General features: G+C 40.2%; 1 pseudogene; it reads right to left on the bottom strand.

The window, feature by feature from the left end:
• Nucleotides 1–1,869: 1,869 nt before the first annotated feature.
• Nucleotides 1,870–1,988, bottom strand: LOC142491735 (5S ribosomal RNA; annotated as a pseudogene).
• Between the last annotated feature and the right edge of the window lie 17,782 nt (nt 1,989–19,770).

Genomic DNA, 19,770 nt, shown 5'->3' with positions numbered 1-19,770 from the left:
CACTACCAGTACTGCCACAGCTGCTACCCATGCCGCCACAGAGCAAATACCTTGAACTTCGCCGCAGACGCCATCTTGGATTCTGGCACTAGTGTTACAAGCGTGCGCTTCCTTCTAGGATTTTTAGTGCGCGCATTATGCCTGTCTCCGCCACCCCGCTCACATGGGTTCTGTATGTTTGGCAATTCTGTTCAGCTGTTCCCAGCTGATTTGGAGGGTGGCTCCTCCTTCCCAGGTTTGAAGCTCACCCCCACCCACTTTTAAATGGTTAAAGCTCACTCCATTTCACCTTCCATACTCATGGGAACTTGCATGCAGTTTGGTTGTGACAAATCTAATATAGAGTGCTTTTCCTGGTATTGTACAGGTTAATAAGAGCTTCAATCAGACTTAGAATTATGCAACTAATTTTGACAGATTTATTATAAATCATTCTTCCTGGTAATGTACAGGTTATTAAGAATTTATATTAGTGTTAGGACCCATGAGACGTGGTCTGCCTTGGAGGGGCTCATGGGCCTACGACACTTTGGCCAAAGAGTTAAACTAAAAGACCATTTTATTCAAAAGATTATATATATATATATATATATATATATATATATATAAAAACAAACAAATTGGAGTAGCGCCTTAGGAAGCTTGATAAGGATAAATCAGCTGTGTAAATCAGATAGAGTTAACAAGGCTATTGACCAAAGAATCCCCAAAAGGGCGAATTTGTGATAAAAACAACTGAAATCTTTAGCAAAAATAAAAAAATATGAAATATAAAAAATAAAATAAAAACCAGATGTCAGTTGAAATTTAAAAAAATGTACTTAGTCCACTGGAGTTTTGCTGCCCGTATATAAGGATCACCAAATCCCAAGGATATCTGCAGAAAACAAGAAGAAAAAACAGGTGCACTCCTAGTGTGATAAAGTATAAAACAGTATTTATGGGATTGTAAAATATAAGTGAGTAAAAATAATAGCATTTATGAGATATACTCAATCGCCTTGAAGCTGTGAACGGAATGTATCAGCCTGTACCATTGGTGCCACCTCTGGTGTATCCGTTGGTTCAGCAAGGTGCACTGGAGCCACCGCAGCCAGATGATGTAATAATCAGCAACACGGTCAGAGACTCCCTCCAGATACACCTCCCACAGCTCTCACTGCTCACCAGCAGGCAACTGCAAAACCGGAAGCGACAGCAGTCCCAAGCAAAATAGCAACAGCTCCAAGGTACTCTCTCCGTTCGTTCAGTAATGTCAGCCACAAACTCGCCTCTTTGGGAAACGTCCTACGCGTTTCGTCACTAAGGACTTCGTCAGGGGTAGAATTCAATGGTCAAAAGAGGTGTCCTTTATATCACCTTTACTGTTGTGATTGGCCAGTACGGATGGTGGGCGGGTACTTTCAATTTCACAAATTTAACCCTGTTTCATTGCTGGACAACATTATACATGACAATCATAAAGCACTAGAGCCTATTTTTAAGCAGTTTAAACATATTCCTACTAACAAATGAAAACAAATAGCTAGATGAATGAACAATATACAAATAATAAATCTTCAAAGGACAGAGATGAAAAATTGGATACATCCAAAAATAACCTATATATAGAAGTAAAAGAATAACACATAAGGACAGAAAAATCTCATTGGAGAAACACACAAGCATAATAAAAATCATAAGAAAAATGCATGATCTGTGAATAAAAAAAAAAGGGGGGGGGGAAGTAAAATGAAAAAACGGGGGGAAAAGAGGGGGAAGGGAGGTGGGAAATGGAACAGGGAATGGAAATAGGGGAGGGGAAAGAGAAATATGGAGAGGAAGGAAAAACAATAAAATACATAATATAGAGGATAAAATAAATTTTTTAGCCTACAGCACCTGGTATTCCAAGGCAGTCTCACATCCAAGTATGAACCAGGCCCAACCCTGCTTAGCTTCTGAGATCAGACAAGATCGGGCACATTCAGGGTGGTGTGGCCGCAGGTAATTATATACCAAATAATATATCATTAATAACCATTAGAAATGGAACAGGGAATGGAAAAAGGGGAAGGGGGTGAAGGAAAAGGGGGAAGGGGGTGAAGGAAAAAGGGGAGGGGAAAGAGAAATATGGAAAGGAAGGAATAACAATAAAATACATAATATAGGGAATAAAATAAAAAATTTAGCCTACAGCATCTGGTATTCCCAGGCGGTCTGGCACATTCAGGGTGGTGTGGCCGCAGGCAAATTATATACCAAATAATATATCATTAATAACCATTAGAAATGGAACAGGGAATGGAAAAAGGGGAAGGGGGTGAAGGAAAAAGGGGAAGGGGTGAAGGAAAAAGGGGAGGGGAAAGAGAAATATGGAAAGGAAGGAATAACAATAAAATATATAATATAGGGGATAAAATAAAAATTTTAGCCTACAGCATCTGGTATTCCCAGGCTGTCTCCCATCCAAGTACAAACCAGGCCCAACCCTGCTTGAGATCAGACAAGATTGGGCACATTCAGGGTGGTGTGGCCGTAGGCAAATTATATACCAAATAATATACCAAATAATATATCATTAATAACCATTAGAATAATCATAGACTGGAGAAAGCAGAATCAGAGACAGAAAAAACCTCAGGACCGATGTGGGCCACAACTCCCCAAAAACGTACAAAAAACCTTTGTGTCAAAGTATGTGTAATCATAGGCATAGACCTAATGTGTCTATACTATTAATTAATAATAATGATATTTATAATAAATGCACTTTCCACCTGTTATGTCTATATGGGCCAAAGGAGCACCTATAGTAAAACCAACCAAACTGAGATGAGACAACTATCAATGAGGGGACAGGAAAACCCATCCAAACCAGACCTCAGAGACGTACCTCAAAACATGTTGGTACCATAACACTAAACAACAGTGCTAACATCAATATGATCATTCAATCCACACGGATGTAATGTACCTAGTACATACATCCAATATGTCTCACGCGTACATAATTTCTTAAATCTATCACCTCCCAATATAGTAGAAGGAATGGATTCAATACCCATAACTGACAAACTACATGGATTTTTAGTATGTTTACTAATGTAGTGTCTTGATAAACTGTGCATGGTAAAGCAACGTATGACATTTCTCCTATGTTCTAGGAACCGTGTGCCTAAAGTTCTTGATGTTCTACCAATATATTGGAGACCACATTCACATGATATAAGATACATCACAAATGTACTTAGGCAATCAATGTAATCATTAACCTTATAAGTTATACCATTTGAAAATGATGTAAATGCATCTTTTTTATTTATGTTTCTACAGGTAATGCAACGATTCCTATCACATGAAAAATTGCCCTTATCTCTCATTTTGGTATTTTTATTTCTGTTTTCATTACAAAAGTTGGTAATAGAATCCTTCAGCCTACTGGGGGCAATGATGGTCTTTAGAGATCTTGCTTTTTAAAAATTATGGGTACATGAACAGGCATCAGATGCCTAATAATCGTATCACTTCGAATAATTCCCCAATGTTTCTTAAACACATTTTTTATACTGTAAGCTGAATGATTGTACTGAGTAATAAATGTGGAAGTGGACTGATAACTTGTTTTCGCATTTTTTCTCGACATAGTTTTTGTCTTGGAATTCATCAGTAGGTCAACCCGATCTGATGTTTCAGCATCCTTAAATGCTTGTTCAACTATTTGCATATTTTAGCCTTTCTCCTGGAATTTATCCATCAAGAAATGACCTTGATGTTTAAAGTCCAGGTGTATCTGGAAGGAGTCTCTGACCGTGTTGCTGATTATTACATCATCTGGCTGCGGTGGCTCCCATAAATCCCATAAATACTGTTTTATACTTTATAACACTAGGAGTGCGCCTGTTTTTTCTTCTTGTTTTCTGCATATATATATATATATATATATATATATATATATATATATATATATGTATATATATGTATATATATATATATATATATATATATATATATATATATGTATATGTACAGTATGTATGTATGTATGTATGTATATATATATATATATATATATATATATATATATATATATATATATATATATATATATGCACTGTACCGTGTATTTGCGTTAATGGATGTAGCACTGGGCTCTGTCTGTGTTTCATGTTTTGTCTCTGATTTTAAATATCTTCTGAAGTGTCCAGTATCAAGAGAATTGTTTGATTCCTTCCAAAGGTCTAGCAGGGGTCTCACTACCGGAACAGTGTAAAGAGCAACTGACAGAGATCTACAAGGAATTCTGAGACATCTTTGACAAGGTTCAAGCCGAGTAAATTCCACCTCATCGTTCCTATGACTGTCCCATCGATTTACTGCCTGGCGCCATTCCCCCCCAAGAGGATGCTATTATCCGCTATCTCCCCAAGGCCATGAAGCAGTATATTCAAGAAAACCTTTGGAGGGGCTTCATCCGGAAGTCTTCGTCACCCACAGGTGCAGGTTTTATTTTCTGTTCTAGAAAGGATGGTTCACTCAGGCCCTGCATCGACTACCCCAGGCTCAGCAAGATAACAATTAAGAATTATTACCCACATCCGTTAATTTCAGAGCTGTTGACAGACTACAAGGAGTCAAAGGTGTTGGCTGAAAGTTTACAAGTTGGAGGAAGTACAGTCTCTTGACGATCCTTCAACTTATCCTCTACCAGAAATTGTCGAGAAAGCGCATCTGCCTTTATATTCTTAGACCCGGGAAGATACGGAATGACAAAGTTAAAACGGGTGAAAAACAAGACCACCATGTCTGTCGTGACCCCAAGAGATGCACACCTTCAATGTATAGCAGGTTTTTATGGTCGGTCAGAATAGTGACGGGATGGCAAAATAGTCACTGACTACGGCAAGTACCATGACCTACCTGTACTCTCATATCCTGACCCAGCTACACAACCCTGACTCTGCAATCTGGACCTTGTCTTGTGGTTGTAGGGTGGCGGTTATACACATCCCCATCTCAGCCTCGCGGACTAGTCCAGTTTATGGTGAGCACACGTTTCACATACACACCATGCACTTGTTAGAGTACTGTAGGTACCGTATTCACACACTTACTCAAGTAGGGAAAAGTACCATCCATACACAGTCCATCAGGTCCCACAACGCCTTTGCCTGGTGTGTCCCAGCGGGCTCTGTTGTGTGTCCTCGACATCTGTCTACAATCTTAATAATGGATTTCAAGATATTTGTACACATTTCTAGTGACATTGTTACATTGTATCTTGTATAGAAATGTGTGAAGTTTTTGTCAGGTCCAACACGGGCAAAGATATTCAGTGTGCCATCTGCCAGATACATACTAAATTGTAACCAACACACAGAGTTGGTGCCGCAATCAAATCTACTCCCCATAGATCAAAATAAATCACTGGGCCAGGTGTAGGGTTTTTTTCTTTTCTGTGTCTCCACATACTAAATTGTAATTACATAAATAAACCCCACAAATAATTTGGCTGACTGACCGAAGCCGAAAAACGGACGAGCCATGGTGAACAAAGTGATCATGCTGCTGTACTGTAATTTTGCACCAGGCCACTGTACCGAAAACAGTAAGTCTTGATATATCTGTAAATCATCCAAACTTAGAGCACCAGAATCTTTTAAGAAACAATACTACTGTATCCTACCTGAGAACAATATATCAAATCACTTAAATAATAATGTTTAAGCGTAATCTTTTCCATTGTTTGGGTTTATTGAATGTTTATTTAAATGAAAACAGTATGCTACATTAGTTAGTTAATTCGTTTTGCTAATGTTATAATACATTTCTGCTTGTAATTTACATATATACCTGTTTATCCAAAAAGGATAGAAAGAATTCCTCTCTTTGCACTCTCTATTTTATTCTAAGTAATATATGTATATAGATATATCATAGGCTATTACATCGGTATGGTTTAAAACCAAAAATAATAAAATTTTATTACATCAAAAAGAATAACAAGGGACTATGTGAAACATAAAAAAGGTTTAAAATTCCTGTGTATATATATCTATATACATATATTACATAGAATACAATAGAGAGTGCAAAGAGAGGAATTCTTTCTATCCTTTTTGGATAAACATGTATATATGCTAATATACTGTTTAGAATAAAGCTGGCCGGGTTAAATGCGGGCCAACCGCGGGGCTTTTTTCGGTTTTGAACGGAGTTTCCTGCGCGGCGGCCACTTCAATAGATAAGCGCTAATGGCGCTTATTATTGAAAGTGCCCGAGGCGTGGGAAACCGGCCGAAAACGGCCGAAGATAGCCGCGCGCCGTCCGTGGCTATTTTTAACCCGCGGAGGCAGCCGCTTTAGATTAAAGCTGGTCGGGACAGTATCTTTCCTCATGCACCCTATGATTGATCACAAATGATCTTAGAAATAGGATGAGCGGTTAAAACTACCTAGCTATATGCTTGTAATTTACAGCAGGAAATTGCTTTCGATGTAATTTCCAAGAATGCAAAGAATCCTTACATTACAAAAGATAATTGTAAATGCCTTGAAACTGTGCTTAAAGTTAGATCACACGTACTGTTCACACTTTCTTTTCACTAATTTATGCTGCTGCAATCAACCAGATATGAAATTCACAAAAAGATTTAATTAAATCAACAAAGTGATCCAGTAACAGATATTTACACTATCTTATACCAACAGATTGACAGATTATGTGTCCATAAATCAAGATTTATGCCTCAAATTGAAGAGACTTTGCCAATAATTGTTGGCTTTTATGTTGAAGCCTAGTTGCTAAGCTATGCCAAAAACAATATTAAATAGATTTTTAAACTGACCTTTATATGTTGCTTTTGATTTATTGTTCTCCCAGGTACTGTGCATCTACATTTGATATCCATTAGTTTATTCTCAAAAAAAGGAAAACGTACATGCCACCTTGTAAAAAATATACAAACATTTCTATTTTCATATCATCCTCACAGTATATGTAAATTATGAAATAGTGATCCCTGTGTTGTGAAATCCCTTATATATTTCTATTTAATATACATCAAATGACTTTCGAATGAATAATACAATTTTAACTTTTTTAAATACATTTGATAGGTTCTGTAGATTTAGAAACATAAAACAAAACTTTAAAGTTTATAATTTAAATGCCCTCTATTTTTTATGCCCTCCAACCTGCTAATGTACTTCTTATAATACATGGTTTTGTCATTGGGTTAACACATCTGTCCCCATTTAAATAAATGTCCTTGAAAATGTGATCTTTTTAATACGACTATTAAACTGTAACAACACAGATTGTACAATGCACATTCTTGGTATGATTTACATTTTCATTTAAAATGGATAACTATCAAATAGTTGCAAGAGGGTTTTTATATCAAAATTCAATAACTATTCAAATTACAAATAATAGTCAAAATAAATGCAACAAACTTTCCAAAAGTCTATACAGTACGTATAGTTTTTCAAACAAAATTCTGGGAAGTGTGACATGTCTCATTATGTAACACAACTTCACGTTCCCCTGCAGAACAGGGCGCTCCTGAAACTGTGCTCTGCATTCAGGACAGTTATAAACTCCATATCCCTCCCGGGAATCCAACATACTACCAATACAGTCCTGATTGAAATTATATCAACATCTCTGCCTTACAGGATGTATATAAATGCACAGGCATATAGAGCAATGCTGCTCTTCTTAGATCAGCAGATGCCAACCCACTGAATTTTTGGCTTAATCAGTGACAAACAATGACATACATTATGTAATAATAAAGAATCAAATAACATATTTTTCCAAACTTTTCAATTCTTTCCAATTTCGTGATATTATATCTTTTCAATTGCCACTATGTATTTTCTGACTCCATCCTTTTCAATGAGACTCTTGGGTGACCCTAGGGACTCCTGTTGTCCTCTTCTCAAGTGGCCTTCATGTGAAGTATTGACCAAAACCATGGGGTGGTCAGTAATAAAAAGGACCATAAATAGTTGAGTCCTGTATGGATAAGTCCGTGGTGTGACTCTAAATTCTACGTTTTAAGGCAACATTTTCATGCCTCGGCAGGACACTGAGTTGTTCTTGGCTTAATTGGTGACACACAATGAAATAAATGAAGTAATAATCATTTTGATCAAATATCATGTTTACTTTTCTATCCTTTTCTTTCTCAAAATATTTCCTTTTCCTACATTAAATCATCACAGCCTTTCCTGACTCCATCCTGTTCTGGAGACTCCTGGGTGACATGAGTGACTAATGTCCCCACAAGTTGTCTTAATGTCACATCTTTTCCAAAAACTGTGGGATGGTCCATCACAGAAAGGACCATCAATAGTTGATAGGACAGGCATATGAATGGATTGTACTTGAGGCCATCATGGGAACGTGCAATCGGCACAAGGTTAGATAGTATCTCCTCTAGAAAAATTAGCCTGTTAATTTACCATGGTCAGTATCACAATTGTAGGCGGTGGCACAGAAAGGTAATCACTGTCCGATTTGTATTCTGATTCTCCAACACTGTTTCTTTAAAGTGAGGGGCTAATTTCAACACAGAGGGAGTGGAGCACCAGTTAAAAAACTTGCTGAGAGTTGACAAAATTGAAAAGACTATCAGATATTATATTTTAAACCATGTGCCTCTAAAAATACATCAAATCCATTCAAAGGAGGACCAAAATAAAGTAGTTGCAGAGTTACATTTCGGAAACTGAAATATTTATGTACAATCAAGTTGCGGGCTATTTAGTCACTGTTTATATTTAGAAGTTGGCGCTGTGTTTTCTTTATTCGCTGCTATTACTAAGACGCAAGGAGACTGTGCTGGGAGAACTCACCGACCCGAGATCTTGTCCCTATCTCCGTGAACCCGTATGTGACGTTGATCCAGCAGGTAGTGATGTGACATGCCAAACCGGAGGATCACTCTGTGATCGGGCTGCGGAGAGAAAGCCTAAAGACAGGGAGAAGGCTCATGGCAACCTCCATGGCACACGGCAACCTCAAGCCTTCAACATTTAATGTGTGTCCATTTTATATGTACACAATGTGAGTACATATTTGCTGCTTATTTTATGTGAGATAAAGTTTCAGATTGGTCTGCACAATCGTTTTCCTCTTTTCCTTTTCTTATGAGATTTATCTGCAAACAGGAGATCCTGATTTAAAAACCTGGATATTATTGTATCTGCCTGTTTTTTTTATGTGAACACTGTAAGTAGGCACTTTGAAAGTTACAAGACCCCTACCTAAACTCCTCAATAAAGTAAGTCTGTTTAATTCCAGCCATCAATGCCTAAAGTACATTTTTAGTTGTTTAGCTAATGGACAACGGGTGTGTTATTACTTTTATCATATGAGGATTGTCTTTCAGTTTTTAAATTAAAAGTCTCCTTTAATACCAATTACAAACTTTCAAAGTTCAGGAGAAACTTGCTTTAACTTGACACTGGTGGTAAATCATGAATTCTTTATTTTTGTAAAATATCACCCTCAAGCCTTTGTGCTAAGATCATATTTAAAAAATGGGCTGCATTTTAGTGCTAAAAAGTAGTAAAAACCTTAATAAAATGAGCATCGTATGTATGGAGATTTTTATGTGTACATTAGAGATGGGTGATATTTTTGGCAGATTTAAACCTGCGTCCAGTTGGCCAGTTGCTTTTGCATTGGTATTGTCACAATAGGTTATGACAGGTTGTAAGTTACATCAAATAACTGGGTTTGAACTGAACGAGGCTTAGATATAATAAAGTATATTTATTCCTTTGGATAGGTGAACACACAATATAGTACAGTAACAGGCAAGAAGTACACTTACTTTGGGGATGGGGGATGAGAAGTATGTTGCATAGCAATTCTCCAGCAATCAGGTACAATCAAGATGGTATCAGAAAACAATGGGTATAGGGATTACCACAGTTTATATATCTTTTGTAACCCTATCCCTAACATTAAGTACAGGTGATTGATTTTCAATTACCTGTAGCCACTCTCTAACGTGGGAACACATTTTGATACATGCCCCCTGCTAGTTGGCACATGCGCATTAGAACTCTGGGGTCTCATTTCTGTAGCCCAACATTTGCATCAGGAATGCCAGCCAGTCTGCCAGATGGGTTTTCTGGCAGGATACTCTTTGTTGTGAGGTGTTAAAGGTGACACTTACAGACTGCTCTGGTTTGAGTCATCTCTGCCCTCATGTAAACAGTGGAGGTGATAAACTCCTTTGAACAGCACTTAAACTCTAGACATTAGGACGCTTCCCTGGCCATCTGCTGTCCTTTGTCCCAAAGGAATTTCCTCTGGATCTTGTCCTTGCCTAGGGATTCAGTGTTATTAGTAAAACACAAACATATTAAAATGTCCGGTTCCGTTGGGCTCAGCGGGTCCAAACTTCCCAGTTCTCAATGCCGGAACTGGGACACCATGTGGTCCAATTTGAGACCCGTTAGGACCTCGGGAACCGGAGTTACACAAATACACCTACAACCGTTTCCTATTTTAATACAATAAACTCCGCTGTAAATTAAATCACGGTTTTTCACTAAATCCCCATTGAAAACAACGGGCTCCGCCGCCATAGACTTTCAATGACAAACCGCCGCCGTTGGCGGCTACGGGAATCCGCCGCCATAGATTTTCAACGAGGCAACGCCGCCGTTGAAGTCAATGGGGTTTTTCCGCCATAGCCGGTCAATGGAGATTGGCCGCCATTGGAGTCTATGGGAAAAGTCCTGAACTTTCAAGGGGGTCCATACTCCGTCAGGTTGGTCCAAAAGGGTCAAAGATGGTTCTGCAGCGATGCCGGAGCAGTGACTACAGGTACCCCAAACCCTGGCCCTCTGGACCCTCCGGAACCGGAGATATGGATTCATAGATTTGAGTTTTTCACACTTAGACGTTTTCTTGAGCTGTTTCTGCCGCCGCCATCGGAACCTATGGCGCGACCCGCTCTATCGGTATGACCCTTCTCGGGGGTCCAGGATTAGGGGACCCGGTGGTGGTCGAATGGGGGGAGGTCTAGGAACTAGGGGCAAAAATAATTTTATTCCTGAGTGCCCTAGAACTGTAGATTCCCACGCCACTTATCGTTGAACTTGACTAACAGTGATCAAAGCTCTCTTAATGAAAAAGTATCCGCTTTGCGGTTTTGCGGTTTGGGCGGCAGCCAACTCGTTCCTGGAAAATGCTGTCGAGGAATTTCCATTGAAGTCAATGAGCCCATTGCCTTACAATGGGAAACCACCGCTCCTCCTCTCGGACGCCATCTGCTGGTCTTCACAGGAAACAGGACCAAAACAGCCAGATGCGCCATTGAAATGCATGGAGCTCTAATGGCGGCCTATGGGACCCTGCAAAATGGTGCCGAAAAAGGCGGGAAAATTACACAAAGGGCTATAATCATTAAAGAACTATTAACCCTTGTACTCCCGGATGGATCCCAGTGTATGTGTGATGCAGACACCGATATAACCAGACATTACAATAAAACATGGGAACAGGGGAATATACATTTACATGTCATAACAAGGGTTAAATCACATTTCTGGGCCTTAGCCCAGTTAACCCCTTGTCTCCCTGGTGAGGTCAGGGGATGGCCCAATGGGGTGCAACCCCTTTAATACCGGGCCACCCCCTTTCTTTCTCTACAGGGATATCCGCAAATCAGTCCCAAAATTTTAAATCAGAAATAGTGGGTTTGAAGCAGGGTTTCTACGAAGCTGAACGACGTTGATTTGAGCTCTAGGCAACCCCCTGCTTCCAAAGATACTTACCTCCGTAGGGAGTTCTGTTTTATACCTGTGATATTTAAATGTTCCAGTTACGTGTGCCAATAGAAGGTCGTGACAGGGACATTAAAACTGTCAAGAATTACCTGCAGCACATACAGAGGTGGGTATCTTGGGAAGCAGGGTCCACGAAGCTGAAAATAATGGGGCTCAGGTCCAGAAACCCCATGCTTCAAACCTCTTTAAAAAAAAAGTATATGTATCAGTACAAATCACATAAGGTTTATTAATGTATTGTCACAGAACAAAAATGGTTAAAACAAAGCACAGAAATGTTTAAAATACAGCATGGATCCCCTGTACATTACAAGGCTAAACAATTCCCTCAAAGAAAATGCCCAGGATACACTCAGATAGTATTCTGAAACACCTGACAAAATAAACCTGGTGTGACACCCAACAGACTAAATAGTCACAGCTAAGGCTATGTAATCATCTGCAAAGATCAGAGTCACAGCTAAGGCTATGTAATCATCTGCAAAGAAGTCTAATATGCCTACTAGCCCCTGCAATATAAAGTTTGTCTGAAGCGACAATAAGTGGCAGGTAAGTGACAGCAGAGATACACAGATTAAAGCCTAAAAATACATGTAGGCCTATAGCTAGAGATAGTGATACATCACCTATGGTCAGGTACAGTGTGGTCGGTGCATTCAGGGTGGAACAAGGGGGGATGTTAGAGCATGGTAATGTGACCCAAAGAGGGGACAAACCAGGGGATCCTGCCTGCTGGACCTGCTCCTACGCGTTTCGGCACACAGCCTTCTACTGGGAGTGGTGATCTAAGCAGGGTAACATGCAGGTTTAAAAAGGGAACTAATTGGGCTAGTGGGGGTAATCACCTGGCAAAAATCAGACTGACATAGATTTAAGCAGAGGACAAACAGGTGTAAGCTAAGATTGAGGCTGATGGAGTCAGAGATGGTCATAGGTTATCTACCAATGAAAAGTTCATTATTGTAGGTGCACTCACACACCTCCAAAGTAGTCACTAATTACATGAATACCTGCCTGGTGTATCCAATATATGGCAGTAGCAGAAAGCTTATCCTCAGGCTGTAGCACATAATGTACCTCAGAGCCACAGATGAAATGAATTAATGGCATAATGTGTTTAAGGGCAGTAAACGGACTTCCATATGTCACTGCGCATGTCCGTGACGTCATAACGTCGCGTCGGGTAAGGCATGGCGCCCTGAGCTTAGTAATGTTCACTAGTGAGGCAGAAAGTGTCTATGGGCAGTTCACTGCGCATGCGCGGCTCTGTGTCTGGTATATCCGTGTATTAGGCAGGCTGAATAAGCCCTGCATCACGTCTCGCGCATGCGCGCCTCTGCATAGTGGTCTCAAATGTAATGAGCAGTCAAAAGAGCACACATATCCGCTCACCATGATCGCAAAGCGCCCACAAATATAGCTAATGTAAGCACAATGTACATAAGGATTAGCCTAATTCATTCAAAGTGCAAAGGTAACCTAAGGATTAAAAGCTCATCAAATATAGCCCCCAAAAGGGCAACCAGGCAAACAATTGTGTGGTCCGCATCACTGTGGAAGCCATAAGAATATATGAAGCACATATTGCTTAAGGCATGACATATAACATCCAAAGATAACTATTAAGGTATGCTCTAGGAGTGATATAATGTTGTACAATTGTTATATGCAGGTAAGTGCATGTAGGTATGATCCATACCTATACATCAATAAATGTATAGACTTGTGCACAAATGGGATTCAATGAAAGATAATCTTCCACAAAACTGTGGGCTAACAGTATGATAGCACATACATGATGGAACGGGGCAATAGAGTTCTCCAAAAGATCACTATTAGTATATATGATATTGACATATCAGTGAAAGTACATAGGCTCCAATGCCCAAATTAACGTCCAGACTTGGAAGAATAAACATGGTGTGTGGTTTTCTTTTTTGCTGTAATAACGTCAGATGGTCTCCTTCCGGATATTAGTCTTTCAATAAAGACATAAGATGATAAACGTCATGATGATGCATAAATCAGAAATTAGTCCTTCTTGAATGGTTCAAGTAGAGTGTGGAGCAGTGCTGACCAAGACAGCCAAGAGTCTTTATGGAAATATCCAAACGGTGAGGCGATGAGAGTCGTGTATAGTTGGGAACCAGCCATGTAATATGCAAACCCAGGACTCTGTGGATATAAAAACAGGGGTTGGGGAAAGGGAGACAGAGAGAAGTGTATGAGATTCTCATCACTAATTTTGTACTAAAAAAGCCAGGGGATGTCAAAAACATTCAAAGGATGGTCATGGCAGTGTGGTATAGTACAGGATGCCTATATAAACATTGCGAAACCCAGGTAGTCATTAAGACCCCTGGGAATCATTGAATCCATCTGTACAATCCACCTCGACTCCCTGCGTAATAATGCCCTTTCTAAGTCGCCTCCTCTGAGTCCCAAACTTACCCTCTCAATCGCAAATGCTTGTAAGAGGTTAAAGTCTGACATGTGTACCTCAAAGAAATGTCGGGCTACCGAGGTGATTTTCTTAAACGCCTGAAGGTCTTTTGAGGCGTTTTTGATGTTCCTTACATGTTCAAGTATTCTAAACCTTACTTCACGGGTTGTCATCCCTATATAAGGGAGCCCGCAAGGGCAGATGACACAATAAATGACGCCTTTAGATTTGCATCCCAGACAGTCTCTTATTTTAAAGGTATGGTTCTTGGAAGAGTCTGTGAATACCTCTGTCTGATACATATACCGACAGGCAGAACAATTTTTACATTTATAGAAACCCTTTTTTCTCTTAGCTGTTGAGAGGAAAGTTGTTTGTATGGTAGGAACAAAATGACTAGTCACTAGTTTGTTTCTAAGGTTGGGCGATTTGCGACTGCTCATTGTAATTCTGTCGCCTAAGGCTTTTTTAAGATCTGGGTCTGTCATTAGTATCTGCCAATGATTTTGAAGTGTAGTACGTAATTGGCACCATTGTCGGTTATAAGTACCTATGAAGCGGATTTTACAGTCGGCATGGGCTTTGCTTTTAGGATACAATAAAGTGTCTCTGGGGGTAGCTAGAGCTAATTTATAGCCCTTGTCCACATTGCGTTTGCTATACCCTCGCTGGCTGAATCTTTCCCTCATCTCTCCTGCCCTTGTGGAAAAGTCTCTCTCAGAGGAGACATTGCGTCTAAGTCGCAGGAATTCACTTTTAGGGATGCCTCTGATTTGGTGTTCAGGGTGGAAGCTGGATGCGTGAAGTATGGAATTTGTGGCTGTCTTTTTGCGAAAGATGTCAGTATGCAATGTGCCATCAGGACCTATATTGATATAAAGGTCCAAAAATTCTACCTGCGTATTGCTACAGCTAAAGGTGAGTTTGATGTTCATGTTGTTGTGGTTGAGAACATCGACGAAGTCCCTGAACCCCGCGGCGGTACCCCGCCAGAGGATCAGCACATCATCGATGTATCTCAACCACAACAACACGTATTGAGTGAATATAACGTTATCCTCAGAGAACACAACCTCCCGTTCCCACCAGCCCAGGAAGAGGTTGGCATAGGAGGGTGCGCAGGTGGCCCCCATCGCAGTACCTCTTTTCTGCAGATAGTACCTACTCCTGAAGATAAAGTAATTATGAGTGAGAATAAATCTCAATAACTTCAGGATAAGGTCCATCAGTCCAGTGGAGACATTCTGCATGGACAGATAAAATCGTGTGGCGCGCAGACCATCCTCATGATCAATACATGTATAGAGAGACTCCACATCACAAGTCGCCAGAAGAATATTCTCATCGACTGTGATGTGGGCTAAGCGCGCCAACACGTCCATGGTATCTCGAATATAAGATGGTAAAGTCTCCACTGAACATTGCAGAAAAGAGTCTATAAATCTGCAGATGGGTTCGCATAACCCACCTATGCCTGATACTATAGGCCTCCCTGGGGGGTGGGTCGGATCCTTGTGCACTTTCGGCAACAAGTAAAACGTGGGGACTCTAGGAAATTTAGTGATTAAGGCCTGACTATTACGTTCAGTGATATAGTTGTCTAATACTGCTGACCTCAATATGCGGTCGATCTCAGCTTTATAGCGGATAGTGGGGTCTGAGGCAATTTCTGAATAACATGTATGATTTTTTAGTTGTTTGTAAGCTTCTTTTTCATACATCACCTCAGGCCAGATGACTATATTGCCGCCTTTGTCGCTGGGTTTGATGACGATATCCCACATCTCTTTCAATTCCTTGATCGCCACAGACTCTGATCTTGTGAGGTTTGCGTCATCCATCTTAGTAGATATTTTCTTAAAATCCTCCGTGACCATTTTCAGGAATACTTCCACTGGAGGACAGATCTGCCATGGAGGGCAGAAGGTCGACTGTGGTTTCAAGTGAGATAAGATATCCTTTTCTTCTGTCTGTATTATACCTTGGTCATCTAATAGGGATTCAAGTTCTTGGAGATGTATTTGCTCTTGTGTATTCAGCTGTAACAGCTCCGCATTCTCATCACTGCTTCCACGATTCTTAGAGAAAAATTTGTACAAAAGAAGCTTTCTGCAAAATAAATTAACATCTTTGATCCACTCGAAGTGGTCCATGCAGGTTGTTGGGGCAAATGAGAGACCTCTTCGTAACACTTTTTCCTGATCTTCTGTAAGAGTAATACTTGACAAGTTAATAATTGTCATTTCATTATCCATGTTTATGGTAGTGTTACTCACTTGGGTTTTTGTGTTAGTATCGTGCGTCCCCTTAGCTCTCTTTGCTCCCCTCCTAGTCCTCCTTCTAGTGTGGGAAGCTTTGTACCTGTGTCTAAAAAATGTGACCGACTTGTTAAATGGGATACTGAAGAAGTGCTTTCGGCGTCTGATAATTCTAAGTCAGACGCAGACACCCCCGATGATATAGAGACTGAGTTTGTTTTTTTGTTAAGTGTTCTTCTATTTGCACTCTTGTTTTTGTTTGTGCGTCTCCCACTGTGCCACTTATATACAGTATTATTTTTATAGTCCTCTTGGTCACGTTCAAATTTGTTTTTTTTGAATGCAATCAGATCTTGCTCGAATTTGTCTAAATCTTTGTCAATTCGCTTAAATTGACTTATTTCTATGTCTGTTAGTTCTTTCTCAATTGCATCAATTTGTAGTGTAAATTCTTTAACACGGGCCTGATCGTGCTCTATCAGTATTTTAATTAGAGCGAAGGAGCAGGTACTAAGGCTTTCCTCCCACTGTTGTTTGAGTTTAATATCTTCAAACTCAAAAGAGGGGAACGTTTGAACCCTTAAGCCTCTGGGTATAAACTGGTACAACAGGTATTTCTCTAGTGCGGTCTTGTTCCACCATGAACGCAACCGTTTCTGAGATAGCTGTTTTAGGGCTTTGATTTTATCACCACTCCCTATTGTTTGTGGGATAGGGGTCTGAGGGATATCTGATGTATTGATGGTAAATGCCTCATTAGCGTACGCACGACGGCGTTCCTCACTAGCCACAAAATCCATTAAAAACTGTTCTGTGTACTTAAGAGCTAAATATCACTCAATCAAGGGAGCTGGGGTCTAGAAACTAACAAAGTTAGTATATGTAATAGTATGCAAGAGAAAAAGAGAGGACCCCGCATCCACAAGACATGTAAACACAACTAAATACCGACACTGGAAAATTTCAAACTACAGTGAGTTGTCGGTGGTGCTATAAGGGCAGTGTAATAGATAGTGAGAGAGAAAAAAGGCCCTAAATAAAGCACTCTAGTATATGTATCAGTACAAATCACATAAGGTTTATTAATGTATTGTCACAGAACAAAAATGGTTAAAACAAAGCACAGAAATGTTTAAAATACAGCATGGATCCCCTGTACATTACAAGGCTAAACAATTCCCTCAAAGAAAATGCCCAGGATACACTCAGATAGTATTCTGAAACACCTGACAAAATAAACCTGGTGTGACACCCAACAGACTAAATAGTCACAGCTAAGGCTATGTAATCATCTGCAAAGATCAGAGTCACAGCTAAGGCTATGTAATCATCTGCAAAGAAGTCTAATGTGCCTACTAGCCCCTGCAATATAAAGTTTGTCTGAAGCGACAATAAGTGGCAGGTAAGTGACAGCAGAGATACACAGATTAAAGCCTAAAAATACATGTAGGCCTATAGCTAGAGATAGTGATACATCACCTATGGTCAGGTACAGTGTGGTCGGTGCATTCAGGGTGGAACAAGGGGGGATGTTAGAGCATGGTAATGTGACCCAAAGAGGGGACAAACCAGGGGATCCTGCCTGCTGGACCTGCTCCTACGCGTTTCGGCACACAGCCTTCTACTGGGAGTGGTGATCTAAGCAGGGTAACATGCAGGTTTAAAAAGGGAACTAATTGGGCTAGTGGGGGTAATCACCTGGCAAAAATCAGACTGACATAGATTTAAGCAGAGGACAAACAGGTGTAAGCTAAGATTGAGGCTGATGGAGTCAGAGATGGTCATAGGTTATCTACCAATGAAAAGTTCATTATTGTAGGTGCACTCACACACCTCCAAAGTAGTCACTAATTACATGAATACCTGCCTGGTGTATCCAATATATGGCAGTAGCAGAAAGCTTATCCTCAGGCTGTAGCACATAATGTACCTCAGAGCCACAGATGAAATGAATTAATGGCATAATGTGTTTAAGGGCAGTAAACGGACTTCCATATGTCACTGCGCATGTCCGTGACGTCATAACGTCGCGTCGGGTAAGGCAGGGCGCCCTGAGCTTAGTAATGGGCACTAGTGAGGCAGAAAGTGTCTATGGGCAGTTCACTGCGCATGCGCGGCTCTGTGTCTGGTATATCCGTGTATTAGGCAGGCTGAATAAGCCCTGCATCACGTCTCGCGCATGCGCGCCTCTGCATAGTGGTCTCAAATGTAATGAGCAGTCAAAAGAGCACACATATCCGCTCACCATGATCGCAAAGCGCCCACAAATATAGCTAATGTAAGCACAATGTACATGTTTTTGACATCCCCTGGCTTTTTTAGTACAAAATTAGTGATGAGAATCTCATACACTTCTCTCTGTCTCCCTTTCCCCAACCCCTGTTTTTATATCCACAGAGTCCTGGGTTTGCATATTACATGGCTGGTTCCCAACTATACACGACTCTCATCGCCTCACCGTTTGGATATTTCCATAAAGACTCTTGGCTGTCTTGGTCAGCACTGCTCCACACTCTACTTGAACCATTCAAGAAGGACTAATTTCTGATTTATGCATCATCATGACGTTTATCATCTTATGTCTTTATTGAAAGACTAATATCCGGAAGGAGACCATCTGACGTTATTACAGCAAAAAAGAAAACCACACACCATGTTTATTCTTCCAAGTCTGGACGTTAATTTGGGCATTGGAGCCTATGTACTTTCACTGATATGTCAATATCATATATACTAATAGTGATCTTTTGGAGAACTCTATTGCCCCGTTCCATCATGTATGTGCTATCATACTGTTAGCCCACAGTTTTGTGGAAGATTATCTTTCATTGAATCCCATTTGTGCACAAGTCTATACATTTATTGATGTATAGGTATGGATCATACCTACATGCACTTACCTGCATATAACAATTGTACAACATTATATCACTCCTAGAGCATACCTTAATAGTTATCTTTGGATGTTATATGTCATGCCTTAAGCAATATGTGCTTCATATATTCTTATGGCTTCCACAGTGATGCGGACCACACAATTGTTTGCCTGGTTGCCCTTTTGGGGGCTATATTTGATGAGCTTTTAATCCTTAGGTTACCTTTGCACTTTGAATGAATTAGGCTAATCCTTATGTACATTGTGCTTACATTAGCTATATTTGTGGGCGCTTTGCGATCATGGTGAGCGGATATGTGTGCTCTTTTGACTGCTCATTACATTTGAGACCACTATGCAGAGGCGCGCATGCGCGAGACGTGATGCAGGGCTTATTCA

The sequence above is a fragment of the Ascaphus truei genome, chromosome 3 (assembly GCF_040206685.1).
Source record: "Ascaphus truei isolate aAscTru1 chromosome 3, aAscTru1.hap1, whole genome shotgun sequence".
Taxonomy (NCBI): domain Eukaryota; kingdom Metazoa; phylum Chordata; class Amphibia; order Anura; family Ascaphidae; genus Ascaphus; species Ascaphus truei.
The sequence above is the reverse complement of the archived record's forward strand: the minus strand, read 5'-3'. Positions and strand labels throughout refer to the sequence as shown.